Below are 9759 nucleotides of genomic sequence, written 5' to 3'. Positions count from 1 at the left end.
AAAAAATATTTGGTGTCATCAATATATGATACCATATATCTGCATATATTACACTATAGTATTGGTTTTTCGCATATATGGACAACATTAATTATAAATATGTGACATACATATTTGTTTTCCACATATGTATACATATATTTGACTTATCTGAGAACACAATATATGCCTGCAACATATATGAACATTTATATGTCCAAGCATGTGAAAAAAATATTTGGTGTCATCAATATATGATACCATATATCTGCATATATTACAGTATAGTATTGGTTTCTCGCATATATGGACAACATTAATCATAAATATGTGACATAAATATTTGTTTTCCACATATTTAATAAATGTATGTAAACATACATGCATGTGATACTGATGCATTTTTAAAGCTGTGGCATATGGTTATGGTACTTTGTGGATGTATTTGTCAAAAATGACAAAGAAAACACTGCATTATTGTATTAAAAATACTATATTATGAAGTCCTGTTAGTTTTGTGACCTAAAGACCCTCCCACCAGGATCACCATCAGACAGGTTTTTGCTTTTATACAGCAAGTAAAAATTATCTGGTCAGATCATCTTTAAATATGTAAGTGAGTGTTCAAGAAGATTTGAAATGTATGATCATTATGGGGAATCAACAGCTATTTTAATTACTTTTAACAAAAATGACTTCTTTAGTCAGAAAACTGCCAACTAAGTCTGTGTATATTAACAAACAGTGATAAGTTGATATGATTATTATTAATAATCACAAATCAATTACATTATTATTTTATTTTATTATTTTAGTTTATTTTAGTTTTTTATTTTATTTGTGCGGGGATTGGTAAATTGGTAAAACCTAATGTTATTTATTTGGTTGCTTTTATATCTTTTAGTATAGTGTTTGTTTAGCGAATTTACATATTATTATTATTATCATTAAATCGTGTTAAATGTATTGCTTAATTAACAATAAATAGTCAAAAGAACATAGCATATAATAAAAATTTCCTCCACTGCCTATTGAATGCGCTACACCCAGTCCAGTAGGAAGCGCTAATTACCCTTCAGTTGCCAACCGCCACTCAGGCCAAAAGCGCAGAAGAACAAAAATGACCGGGAAAATCTGACAGGACTGAGAAGATGACAACAGCACAGCGGGTTTTTGTCGTAGTAATCGTGTAGCTTGCAGTTTACTATGGTTTGATGCTTAATTTTTCTTGGGTGTTTTTGTAAGTAACGTCATGTCTTAATTTAATGTTATTGCACAATGCACAAAACTGTTCAGAATCTTTCAGTTTATATTATTCTGGTTAACCTTATGAAGCATGTACTTAAAGGAACAGTGATTAATAAGGCACTTATTTATGCAGTTAATTCATAATTTACAAAATACGATTTGTTTAAAAAAGGCAATACATTTATGTTGCCTAACAGTCACTTGAGAAATAATTATAGAAAAATAACGTGTACAGACATTTTCACAGACATTGTAATGTAACGGTTACATCTGCATGTAAATTATATATATATAAGCAGCTTTCTGGCAACAGGTGGTGTGCTTTATTAATATATTTAAAATGTTCATATCTAATGCATTTTGACATCCCTTATATTTATCTTTATGTAAGAGTTATACTTTTATTTTAGTGAGAGGGTTATGTTTGTGTTTAAGCAGACATTGCAAGCAGGCAAAGCACTTATAGCTTTACATGGCTGGAGTCAATACTACCTCACCAAAATTACAACTAATGTTTTGCTTAATCCTTGCCTAATCACAGTGTTTTTCCCTTTTATTATTTATCTTTTTGTAGGCCCATCAGAGTGATTTTCTGAGTTCTTTCACATGCTGTATGGTAAGAGTGAATTTCTGCCAGTTGATACCGGTGACAGGTGTTAATTATTAAGTTTATCTTTGTATTTTTTATTAAAGGTCAGCGAATGGATGGATTATCCAGTCAAGGTACAGAATGAAAGGTAAATGGCAAGTAATTAAGTAATGTACTAAATGTATAAACTGTAGTGTATTCAGTAGCTACTAATCACATTACCTCTATCACTCTCTCTAAAAGACTTGCCTGAGTTAGAAGAAGCTGAGCGACTCTTCAGAGTGAAGATGTTATGGTAATGTAAATCTTACTTTTTTATATTGTAGTTATATACAATATCAGAGACAGCACATCATTTTAACCCTGTTTTATGGATAAAGGGGTTTTGCACCCTAATGGCACTTTTCCATTGCATAGTACCCTACAGGTAAGGTTGAGTCAGCTCACTTTACTTTGGCTTGGTTAGCTTTTCCATTGAGTTTAGCAACACTTCAGAGTGGGAGCGATTATAGGGGTGTCAAATGTATATAGCCCAACATTCATTGCTCGACTTATCGAGACTGTTTTCTAAGATGGCTCCTGTCTGTATACGCATAATATACTGTCTTTATAAAGGATCTTCTTATTAGGGCTGTCACTTTTGAGAAGAATCAAGCACACATATCCCGCGCTTGAGCGTGTTTCTGAAAAGTAATCTTCACTGACAATAAGCACACATACTAGGGCTGGGTATCGATTCAGATGTTCCAGATCGATTCAATTTCGATTCACAAGCTATCAAATCGATTCGATTCTCGATTCAATTTTCGATTCCAGTTCTCGGGTCTGTTTTTATACTCGATTCTCAATTCAACTCAATGAATATAGATTTAATACAAATACTATATTAATAAAAAACAACAGTGAACATAAGTTTACAAGTGGGTAATTAATAAAAAGAAATTAAAAGCCACAACACTATCGTTGTTGTCTTGCTTGCGAAAACTAAAATGCTTCCATACCTCTTACTTTTTATGTGAAGGTGGCATCAACGTCGATGAAGCACCTAAAACTGCCATTTTAAGCACTGAATGAAAGAATGACAGGCTCCTTGGTAACATCACGCAAGGCAAAAAAGAGGGTGACATCTAGTGAAGAAGACTAGTAATTTTATCGTTGAACGTTAATCTTACATTCAAGGATTGCAGAAAAATATATGAAAAAAAAAATCGATTCTGCTCTTTGAGAATCGATTCTGAATCGACCACGTAAAAAAAAACTATTAATCGAAATATCCATTTTTTTGCCCAGCCCTAACACATACATACCCTATGTATGCGCGCGTTCATATACATTAACCCTGCCCGTGCTGTTTGCTTGACTGTTTTTAATGATAGAGCACACAAACCATTGATATTTGAGAAATAAAACTTACCGCTGAGTTAAGCAGATCTTACTTCACTCTGTCGTCTATGTGACATGCGACAGTCAGCACGTGATCATTTTAAATCAGTTTACAAGACAAATGCTGTTGTTGTTTAATATAAAGTTTACATCAGGGCTTTGAACCTGATTTTTTCCCCAATTGGTTCATTCCGAACAGAAACAGTATTTTAACGTTTCCGGTTTTTGGTTCAATGCTAAAGCTGACGTTCCTGAACCGGTTAGAACAAAAAAATAAAAATCCCGAACCGGTTAATAACGTTCCATGTCAGCTGTGGGACATAAAAATAAGTAGGCTGGTCATTAGGACATTAAACTTAAGAAAAATTATGTAGACTTATAAGTTAAGTCTCTATCTTGTCATCGAACATTAAAAAGGCTAAATTATGTAAGCGGCATAACTGACATGCCTACATTTGTTAAGTGCACTTAAACACACGCGCACACACACAGACTGATTCCAAACGGCGCTTCGGGAAGAAGATGCTGCATAAACAGTCGCTCCACATAAAGTGAAAATTAAGATGTTTTTCAGTGCTTTATTCGCCAAATGTATTTTATACATCAAGAGTTCTGATCTTTGAAGGGCATAGGGATAATCATATTTGATTGGAGTTAGGGCTGTCACTTTTGAGAAAAATCAAATTCATACGGATATCTAATATCATGCAAAGTATCCGAATATATTCGAATATCTAGGTGCCCCCCGCGCGCATAAAAAAACCCCCACCATAATGGAGATTCATCAAATGTATTAACAGTGACAGTCATAAACAGGACTGTCTGAATTACTTTTTTTTACTTTTGAAACAGAAGGTTATCAACTTATAAATAACAACTTATATGAAAAAAAAACTATTCAGAACAGGTACAGACAATAACTTAAACAGCAGGAAGCCCAAACGGATTTCGCGCCCACAGATTTCGGCGGAAAACTCAGCGGATGTAATGCGCTTGACAAGCAAACATATCCCGCGCTTGAGCGTGTTTGTGAGAAGTAATATCTTTGACAACAAGCACACATACATAGCCTATTCCACACGTTTGTGAGCCGTCATTGACAAGTACATTAACCCTGCGCGTGCTGTTTGCTTGATCGGTTTTAATGATAGAGTGCACAAACCCTTTGATATTTGAGAAAAAATTAAACGTACCGCTAAGTTAAGCAGATCTCATTTGACTCTGTTGTCTATGTGACGTGCGACAGTCAGCACATGATCATTTCAAATCCGTTTACAAGACAAATGCTGTTGTTGTTTAATATAAAGTTTACATTGCATTGTAAAAATCGAATGCATATTCGAATATCGAATAAAAAGTGACAGCCCTAATTGGAGTTGGGCCGGACACATTCAAATGCATGTGCGTCTGTGTGTACAGAATTTTTTTTATTTTAGTGCCTTTTTGTGGTTAAATTGTTTAAAATCACTTAAGTGTTAACATTTGTAAGCCTTTGAAACACGTGCAAATGATCAACTTTCACCATATTTAAATTAGCATATTAATCCGCAAATCGCATGCGAGCCGAACTGTGGGTTGTGATCTGTACAGATCACTGACCAACTGCGATCCGTTACACCACTAATAAGTATTAAAAAAAAAAAAACATCTTGAGATACTTGGTAGCCTACAATATTTACCTCTTATGATTGAGCATTAGAGACTTGGGCTTGAGTAGGCTATCTGCTGGTGGCAAGCTTCTCATTTCTCTGGGTCAATGACGACCGGAAGTGAACTTCACAGAGTCAAATTGCACAGAAATCTTGTCAAAGAACTGAAAAAATAACGTTATTAACCGGCTACCATTATTTTCAATTAACGGTTCTGTTCCGGAACATGTATTTTTGGAAAGTTTCTGGTTTCGTTTCTGTTCCTTGCAAAACATCAAAAGTTTCTGGTTTTCGTTCCTTGAACCGGTTCAAAGCCTTGGTTTACATTCTTCATACATGCTTATTTCATAACGAAAATGTATTAAAGGGACATTTCACTTTTTTTGAAAATATGCTAATTTTCCAGCTCCCCTAGAGTTAAATATTTGATTCAATCCAATCCATTGAATCTGATCAGACCATTAGCATCGTGCTAAGAAATAACCAAAGAGTTTCAATATTTTTCCTATTTAAAACTTGACTCTGTAATTACATTGTGTACTTAGACCGACGGAAATTAAAAGTTGCTATTTTCTAGGCAAATATGGTTAGACCTATACTCTCATTCTGGCATAATAATCAGTGACTTTGCTGATTTAGCATGGCTGCAGGAGGTGCAATGATATTACACACTGCCCGAAAATAGTCCCCTGCCATTGAATGTAACCAAGGGGACTATTTTCGGGCAGTGTGTAATATAACTACGCCTGCTGCAGCCATGTTACATCATTGATTATTACGCCAGTTTGAGAGTACATTTTCTCCGTAAGAATCAAATGTTTAACACAAGCTTTTTATTCTGCTATAACACTAAAAACAATAATATATGTAATTTTATATACAAATTATAATTCTATCTATCTGGTTCGTGTTGGTCCAATTTAATTCAGAGCACTTGTTTGGTTTGGTGTTATTATTTTCATTGTAAGCCTTTAAAAAGTAATTATTTTTGATGCAATTTTGTAATATTTACGGCTTAAATTCTATTATACATTTTTTTTTATATTTAAAATCATTCCGCAGAATTATCCAAAAAATTTCCACAGAAAAAGCAAAAAAAAGTCTGCAGAAGCCGGAGCCACGTCTTCCCTGTCTTGCGCACAATTGCCGTCGGTCTCACTCTCAGCTTCCTCCCTATTACGAGGTGTTAAACTGTAAAAAAATGTGCTACACATGGCATTTTAAAAACCGGATGGTTTATTTATAGTGGATATTTCACCTCATGTTTGAATGCATATTCGAATATCAAATAAAAAGTGACAGCCCTACTTCTTATTAAACTGTTTGTACATTTACAAAGTTCAACTTGGGGTTAAGTGCCTTGCTCAAGGGCACAACGGTGGTGACCAGGATTCAAACAAATTCTAGGCTAGCATACTAGCCAGGTTCCTTAACTGTTGTGCTACTGTCACCCCTTTTGGCTTAGTGCCTGCTTTCGAACCACACCCGTGGAGATATCTGCCAACAAATGGACAATCATTCATGGGGCTACAGATGGGGCTGCATTCAAGAATTTTCAATGTATGTGTTCAAATTCACATTCTGCGTAAAAAAAAAAGTTTCGATGAGAGGTGATGGAGGGTGGTGTTTGGCACTATGACCCTATCTCGTCTGCAAATTAAATTGGTGCAAAACTGGCCGCCATGCTTGCACTAAGTGTGGCCTTACGTTGCCTATTCACATACTTTGTCACTTAATTTTACTGACTTGCACTAGAAGAAACGGCAATAAATAATTTTTTATCTTTGTGATAAGTTTATCCACCAGTGTTTTGTCTACTTTATACCTAAAACTTTTTCTTTAAAATGTACCTTCTCAGATGCAGTTATGTCAAAGCACTCGTTTCGGCTGGCCAGATTGGAACAGACCTGAATGGGAAGATGGCAGAGCTAAGACTGACAATGTCCAGGAAAAATGTTAACTAAAAATGAGTTTTTCCTCAGCGAGTGAGTTTGGGAATGTTTTAAATGTCCCTAAAAGTTTGAAAATGTAATACTGAGGGAAAAAAGGGAGTGCTTTGAAAAGGCTTTAAAAAGAAAATAAAGTCTGAAGTTGATGGTAAATGAATTTAAAGTTTTTACTTGAAAAGTTTGTACTTGTTTGTACTTGTCAAGTCTGTGCTGAAAGTAAAGTTTGTATTTGAAAAGACTTGGAATTGTGTGTTCTGTAGAATGAGTACACATATATGTGCAGGCTGTATAAAAAACATAGTTGTGCCACTAATATAAGTGAAAGTACATGGTGTCATCATATTAGAATCATATTTGTATCCCTAATATAAGTGAAAGTACATGGTGTCATCATATTAGAATCATATTTGTATCCCTAATATAAGTGAAAGTACATGGTGGCATCATATAAGAAGCATATTTGTATCCCTAATATAAGTGAAAGTACATGGTGGCATCATATAAGAAGCATATTTGTATCCCTAATATAAGTGAAAGTATGTACTATGGAAATAAGTACATATATGCATGTATACATATATGTGTCTTGCATATATTTCACATGTATGTCCATATATGGGAAAATATATGGCACTTACATGAAAACGGCCATTTTTGCTATATTTTGAAATATATTTTTCATATATGTCTATGTATGTTACATATGTGAATTTTGCATATACTTTCATATATGCAGCAGACATACACGGGCACTGATATTATATATGTAATTTACATATATTGACATATATTACATTTCTGTATGGGCCTATTCTTCATTACATCATCCACCCTATTTTTCAACATGGACAAATCATTTTCATACAAGATAATTTTATGTATGAGACTTTTCCTTAGTCACTAGTTAAACAGCCTGAAAAATAACAAGAGTGTGGTAAACAGTAAAAATTACTTGTGCTTTATGATTATTGTGTGTTTATGATTATGATTACACACTTGCTGCACAGGTTAAATTAAAATCTCTGAGAACTGTGGGCAGGTAATTAAGTGTATTAGGGATGCTTTGCCCCATGCATTAATGTCATGAATAAACTCAGCCCTGGTAGATGATTTTACACCTCAGAACTTGCCTGAGCTGAAGGTGACCCCTAAAGATGGAGGAGATGTAATATAAACCAGACTGCATTGTTGAAAGGGATTTGGTTGTTCATAATGTGGCAAAGAAAAACGTTTATATGTGTGTTAAATCTGTGCATGTTGGACATTTGCAAGGCAACAGATACTAAATGAAGGGATAAAATCTCTATTTGCGAAGAAGTGCATCCATCATGGAGAGTATTGTGTAAACATTCTATCTCCAAGCGATGTGGAGATCTTCAGTGTAGAGTTGTGCTACAGCCTCAAATAGATATCAAAGTTTAATAAGATTGTTCTGTCCTGTAATGCTCATGATGTTTTTCATATGTTTTTTGAATGTCCAAGACTTTCCTTTATTTGTAATACTTGAAAGTTGATCACAAAATTGGGGTTTTCATATAACAATACCTTAGTTTATATTAGGATATAAATATAGAAGTTCATGGCAACAACACCAATGATTCTTGTCATTTTTTATGACAAAAGTTTGACCTATGTTTACATGTGACTGCTACTCTGAACACTTCCAAGATCACATTTATGTTCATGCAAACTCGTTTTGTGTGTTTGTTTTTGCAAATACAGCTGCTCCATTATGTCGAGCAGAGACGAGTGCTCGGAGGTCAGCAATTTTACGCGTGTTTGACTTCATGTGGCGCTGCAAGAACCGATCAGACGGATGATGTCAAGGTACCGCCAGAGCGATTTGAAATTAGACTAGTGATTCCTCAACTCGCTCTCGCGGTACTTTGACGTCATCGATCACATACGGCAACAACTCCTCCCTCCAACATGAACCAGTTTGCGTCACCACCAGCGCTGCCGGTGATTGGCTTACGTGGGCTTGAGCTTTTCTTGACGGCATATATGCACGGGTACGTGTAAATAAACACTTTTCTGAAAACTGACATGTGTGCACGATATTATTTTGGAAACCGGAGAGGTTGAAATGTCCGTTTATGAAAATAGCCGCCCACGTGTAAACATAACCTTAGTGACGTGATACTGCATGTCTGTGTGGATGAACGGCAAAAAAAAGGTCACGGTTATAAAAATACCCGTGTCCGTGTGGACAAGGCCTAAGTTTGCCATTTTGAAATCCCACCAGTGTAAAAAGGCAGGAAAATAAGGCCTAGTCCACACGGACATGGGTATTTCTATAACCTGAGTTTTTCCTCCAAACAAATCCTGTCCACACATGCTCAGTTTAAAAGAAATCTCTGTCCACATGAAAAAGCAAAAACACGCTATCAAGCACTGTCAAGAGCATGCCACACCAGCAGGCGACAATATAACCTCTGACGTCAAATACAGCAGATAACGGCGCACACTCTGACGTCGCACGACAACACTGCAACCAGCGTTTTCTTAAAATCCTCACCTTGGCAGGGATTTTCAAAAATGTTTGGTTTCAGTGCACTGATACTGCGTTTTTGCGTGGACAAACGGCCGAACCACATAAAAAAATAACACGGTTATAAAAATACTCCGGTCCGTGTGGACTAGGTCTAAGTCTTTAATAGAATCTGTGTCCATTTAGTTTACATATTACAAATACACAGATAGTGATGCTTTGTTTTGAATGGAGATGGGGTGTGAGACTGACTGTGAGTGTGTACAAAAGCTTAGTTTTTAATAATGGTTGTTGTGGATCCTGTATAAAATTTGTCTTAAGACCTGTTTCTCTCTCTCTCTCTCTCTCTCTCTCTCTCTCTCTCTCTCTCTCTCTCTCTTTCTCTCTCCCTATACTGTAGTTTGCAATGAATTGTGGGAGCATGCTAAATGCAAATTTTACAGTTATGTCTGCAATACTGTATTTTTGAAA

General features: G+C 35.4%; 1 long non-coding RNA gene across 1 annotated transcript; it reads left to right on the top strand.

Annotated features, from left to right (window-relative positions):
* The first annotated feature begins 1793 nt into the window (after nucleotides 1-1793).
* LOC135737350 (uncharacterized) lies at nucleotides 1794-7000 on the top strand. Its single transcript, XR_010528438.2, has 5 exons — nucleotides 1794-1843; nucleotides 1921-1964; nucleotides 2060-2111; nucleotides 6314-6408; nucleotides 6707-7000. It is a non-coding gene; the product is annotated as an uncharacterized lncRNA (long non-coding RNA).
* Nucleotides 7001-9759: the final 2759 nt, after the last annotated feature.

Source organism: Paramisgurnus dabryanus, chromosome 17 (assembly GCF_030506205.2).
Source record: "Paramisgurnus dabryanus chromosome 17, PD_genome_1.1, whole genome shotgun sequence".
In the NCBI taxonomy this organism is placed as follows: domain Eukaryota; kingdom Metazoa; phylum Chordata; class Actinopteri; order Cypriniformes; family Cobitidae; genus Paramisgurnus; species Paramisgurnus dabryanus.
Note: the sequence above shows the minus strand (reverse complement) of the source record. Positions and strands in the feature narration are given on the sequence as shown.